Source organism: Helianthus annuus, chromosome 12 (assembly GCF_002127325.2).
Source record: "Helianthus annuus cultivar XRQ/B chromosome 12, HanXRQr2.0-SUNRISE, whole genome shotgun sequence".
NCBI lineage: Eukaryota > Viridiplantae > Streptophyta > Magnoliopsida > Asterales > Asteraceae > Helianthus > Helianthus annuus.
Window position 1 is genome coordinate 136,129,465 of NC_035444.2, and position 5,619 is coordinate 136,135,083.

At 31.6% G+C, this 5,619-nt stretch overlaps 1 long non-coding RNA gene across 3 annotated transcripts; it reads left to right on the forward strand.

The window, feature by feature from the left end:
- Window positions 1-241: 241 nt before the first annotated feature.
- Window positions 242-4,695, forward strand: LOC110895583. 3 transcript variants are annotated; one of them, XR_004875330.1, is made up of 7 exons: window positions 242-583; window positions 1,863-1,978; window positions 3,372-3,428; window positions 3,648-3,749; window positions 4,121-4,189; window positions 4,278-4,335; window positions 4,493-4,695. It is a non-coding gene; the product is annotated as an uncharacterized LOC110895583 (long non-coding RNA). The 3 variants fall into 3 exon arrangements; XR_002567254.2 differs by lacking the exon at window positions 1,863-1,978 and having other exon boundaries at window positions 244-670; XR_002567253.2 differs by lacking the exon at window positions 1,863-1,978 and having other exon boundaries at window positions 245-583.
- The last annotated feature ends 924 nt before the right edge of the window (window positions 4,696-5,619 follow it).

Genomic DNA, 5,619 nt, shown 5'->3' on the forward strand with positions numbered 1-5,619 from the left:
AAATTTCACCAAACCACAGGGACTATCCATGCATTTTACTCTTGTTTTTAATAGCACTTGTGTATACTATATTTTCTTTACACATAATTTTAGTAACATTTAGCTTTTGTGCCAGTAATTTTTTTTATTAATAGCAATTTGAATATACCACCAAAACCATTCATGGGTTTTAAAGCACATCAGATATGACATTGAAATTTTTGAAGTATTTTTTTTTTAAATTTCACTCTTTCCCTCCCAATAAAGTTTTCCCTCTTCAAAGTCTTGAAAAAAATTAAAATCTCCCAACACCAATCTCACATTCCCAGAATCAGGTTTCACCAAAATCAATTTCCATCCCCAATCGTTTGATAATCCCTTTCCTTCCCCTAGCCCTTCATTGTTCCCCCATCTCTCATGTCCATCTCTCTAGTACTACTACCATTTCTCCACCGGTGAATCATTTTCTCTCTTCGGATAAATCACTTCACGGATCGCTTTCCTCTTCTTCATCGTCAAGATCTTCATTGTTTGTCTAGGGTTCACGGATCTTCTCCATCGCGTTCAACTTCAAAGCTTGCAAAATTTTAAACCAAATCATCCAGTAAGCACTTCAACACAGATTCCCCTTTCTTTTATGATGAAGTCTGAAAATCAGAATTTAAGTTACCGTCTTCAACCATTCATCTGTGTAAGTTGATGATAAGATGTGTTATATTGTGTGTGTTTTTCACCATGTTTTTGAAAACATATCAGATCCCCAATTTGGTATATGAAAAGCCCTATTTTTAATATTGAATTTGAAATTAAAAATTGTAAAGAATCATGTTATTTTCCAGCAAAGTTAGTTAATTTTGAGGATAAATGATGTGTTAGAACCTGAATTTTGATGAAATTCTTAGTAATCTGGAATATTTGATCATGTTTACAGGGTTTAGATACACCTTCTGTACCAATTTGTTTGTGTAGATTTGATATGGTTATGCATATTTTAACCTAGTTGTGAACGGCATTGTTTGATCACATATTCTAAATATGCAAATCAGCCCTAGAATATTTGGTCAGTTCCAGTTTTATATCCTTTTGCTCATATAGTGCATAATATAGTGATGGTTTATGTTAGTTGGATCCATAAACGTTAAAGAACTTTTTAAGTCATGCGCATTTGCAAAAAATCAAGGGCTAGTGCTGGTTAAAGCTTTTAGTTTATAGTGATTTTGGTTTATCTTATAATCATGAAATTAGAATCATATAATTGGTTCATGTTGTGATTTTGTTTTATCTTTTTAATCATGAAACAAGGACTAGTGCTGGTTAAAGCTTTTAGTTGTGATTTTGTCATCCATCAACTTCATTTTCTAAGATTTTTATTTTTATTGTATACTTAAGATTAAGTTTAGGTAGTCAAAGGCTCAATGCGCAAAGGGCGAGCTTGTCGCCTAGGCGCAAGGTGCTTAAAAAGCGTGCGTTTGACAGTTAAGTCACACATGTGTTTCAGGCCATTTTTAAGCTGTTTTCTGCATATTTTGGCATGTTTATTTAGATGTTTTAGATTATACTAGACTGTTTCAGGCAGGTTTGCTTTTTGGCGCTTTTACTACTATTGGTTAAGGTTAGCTATTATATTAGCGTTCACCAAACACGATCACATCAAAGTTCTATAAATCATAATAAACCATATTCGCATAAAAACAAATATGATATGTAATTAGAGATTTATATTGATGTCATGATATGATAATCATATTTTATAGTATTAATTGGTCAAATGTGAAACATAAAGTTCATGACCTCAATTATGTGCATCATAGAAATTTTTATACAACTTCAGATTCAATGTTCTCATTGTAATTCGTATTATTTTGGAAATTCTACACTGACAGGATCTGTATATTCATGTTGGCTGGTTTTTGTATCAGAAGTAGAGGGGCAATCTTGACCCAAAGCTTTCCAACTGGGTTAGTTTGGGATGCTTTTAAAATTATATGGGTTGGTTTAGGTAAGATATTTTAACTAAATAGTTCACAATGGGTCACTTGAAATTCCATCTTGTTATTTTCGGGTCAAAGCGGGTCGACAACATTAAAGAAATGGGTCGATGTGGGTTAGTGTCTTAAATAAACGGGCAGTTTTTGAATCGGAATGGGTTCAGTTCAAATTGAGTTTCGAGCCGAGATGGTTTCGGCACGACGCAGGTTTTGGATCGGAACGGGGTCGGTTCGGGTCGGGTTCCGGGCCGACCCGGGTTTCTACACGGGACGGGTTTCGGATCGCAACGGGTTTTGGTTTGACACGAGTTTCCGCACGAGACGATTTTCGGGCCGGGACGAGTTTCGTACTGTTTCGACCCGTACTGTTTCGACGCAAACCGTTTCGACGTGTACCGTTTTCACGCGTACTGTTTCAACGCGAGCCGTTTTCGATGCGAACGTTTCGACCCATACCATTAATACACGCAAGCACGTATAAGCGTTATTACAACTGAAACTGTTTCACATTTCAGTATTCTATGAGTAACGATTGAAATTGTTATATACTGAATCTGATAAACGACTGAAAAGTTAAATTTTGTTGTTGTTGATCGAACTGATAACTCACAAAATTTAAATCTGAACTGAGCACATAGTGAATTCAGTTTGTTTCTATTAGTTTTTGTTGATTTGAGTGAAATCAGTTTCGGTGATTGTTTTAGCGATTGTTAATTCAGTTGATTGTTTCGATTAGTTTTAGTTTTTTTTAAGAACAAAATCAGAACATTGATATCAGATAAGTTTCATGTATGTTTAAATCAGCTAAAAGCATATTTTGAATCGAAATCAGATCTGAATCAGTTTCAATTTGTTGATTAAGATCTGAGTTTGGTTCGAAGAAGGAACTAAATCAAAGAAAATCTAGTTATACACGCACATCATGGCTTATTTTAGTTCTGAATCTTAGTCGTGTTGCTGCTATTATTTACAAAGTTAACCTGGATTTGATTTGGGTTCAATACTCGACATATTATATTGGATTTTACGAGTTTACTGCTGAACTATCAGCAGCAACTGACTTTTCAATGTTAATGGCGTCTGCGACAGCTAACTCGATTTCTGCAGTCGGGTTTTTTAACGTAGAAAAAGACTGATTTAGTTCGATAGTTGCAGCTTGTGCCTGTGATTAGAAAATCTAGTTTCAGCTTGCGGGATTGCATCTCACAGAAACTTACCACTAATAGACTGAAAATATAACCAATCTTCATTTTTGTCTAAAAATAAAAATATAATATAACTAACCTGCACTTTTGGGGTTTTACCGTGTGCCTGTGTGATTTGTTAGAATCTGCCATTAAATGAATGTGCTTATATTGCAACCTTGGTATGAAATTGATAAAAATAATACTTTCTATTTTACAGGGTTAGAACTACGTTTGGACAATCGATCTCAAAATTTTTGTTGATGTTGCAGTTAAGGTAATATGTAGGCTTTTTTGGTTATTTGTTAGATGTTCGGATCAGTTATCAATGGTTGCACATTATATGTTGGTTTTTTATCTAATTGTTAGGTGTTTGGATTATTTTTATATACATGTTTTTCTTTTGAATTAAGAATAATGAATTTTGTTAAATGAAGAACTTTTGGATTTTATTTAAATCAATACTAATGTTTGTTGGTATGGTTGATGATTGCAGGGTAGATATTTTAATCAGTTTATTAGTGGCGATTGGTTGTCTTTTTCTATACCAACTGATTCAAACATCCAAAGTATAAAATACATTGTACTTCCGGTTGAAGTAAGTATACTAAGAACTTGTTATCTCTAGATAATGATTTTCTAGAATCACTTAAAACCCTTAACTTCTTTCACAGAAAAGTACTGTTTTTGAGGACCTAATATGTAGGGTGCAAGATTTGCATACAATTGTTTTTCTAAAAGTGTCTTTTGAATTTGTACCCATCAAATTAAGACTACCTTGAAGTATTTGCTTGGTGATATAAGATTGTTAGTCTTTTTCTAAGCAAGGATGTTAGCAACCTTAAAATGTGTATGTTCATATATCTTGTTAACATTTTTACATTTATTTAACTACACGAATGAACCATTTTTTTTTCTTTTATGATTACGTATTTCTGTACTAGCATTTCTTATATTTATATGTTGTAGGTCCCTGGTATTGGTACTTTGGTCTCTAATAACTATTTACCTTAGCATTTTCAAGAAGACATAATGATGGTAATTACCTTTAACTATTTTGCAATATTAAATGGATATGCTTATTTTGTAAACTTAGTATGAAACTGATAAACTTTTCATTTTACAGGGCAAGAAATATGTTTGGATAATTGATCTTCAAATTTTTTGTTGACATTGCAGTTAAGGTAATATGTTGGTTTTTGTCTAATTGTTAGATGTTCAGGCCATTTTCTTATACACGTTTTGTTTTGAATCTAGAATAATGAGTTTATAAATTAAAGAACTTCTAGATTTTTTTTATTAACTAATACTAATGATTGTTTATATGGTTGATGATGGCAGGGTAGATATCAATCTATGAAGAGAAGCTTTTGAGTTAAGTTTTATGATAGTCAATTCCTCACCCAAAAGAAGGTTTAGGCCTCTCGTGTAAACATTTTAGAATTTGGAATATGTTACTTGTTACACAATGTTTTGCTAACATTTGGAATATGTTACGGATCGAACTTATTATTGAAGTTATAATATTATGATTTCTACATTTACATTTATAGAACTTTTATTTAGTATTTTATATCGAATATGTGATTTATGACAAAATTATTTGCCACTGAAATAATATATTAATGAATTGAAACCAAATTTAAGACACAAAATTTGTGCCACTAAAACTAGTATATGGATATATATGATTACTTTTTAGAGGCATAAAAATGTGCCACTAAAGTCCTTTATTTATACTGCGGCAAAAAAAAAGTGCTGCTAAAAGCCCAAAAGTTTTGTGTGGCAGATCCAAAAAGTGCCACTAAAAGGCTTTAGCGTCAGCGCTTCTAGTGGCACTTTTTTATGTGCCGCGCATTCCTACATAGGTCTTTAGTGGCACTTTATTGTTTTGTTGTGGCACTTTTTGTATGTCACTATATGGCATTTTTTTTGTAGTGTTATTTAAAATAAATAATTTTTTTAGTTAATAGTAACAGGTCATGAATTCATGAAAATAAGGTACAAATATTTATTAGATAAAATATCGTCATCGTCGTTTGTAGATAAAAGGATAAATGTCTATAGAAACAGTAGTAATTTCGATTCAACATACACATAATTGGTTAACTTGAATAAAAATAAGTACTGAACGTATCTACATACTCATAATTGGTTAACTTATATATAATATGTTAGTCATTTAACACTTTTTATAAATCTAAAACATATAAATTATTTAAGTTGGATTTATTTAGATAATAGTGTTTTAATATGGATTAGCTGTACATAAATATGTACGAACGCGCAAATGACTCATTTACAAAATAAAAAAAACTTATATATAAAATTAATATGGGTTCTACATCATACATGTAATGCTATTAATATAATTTATTTGAAACCACGCTTATAATCAATCTTATTTCTAAGATTATATTTTGTGACACTACAAAGATTAAATTTTACAATTAACAGTTTAGTCATAA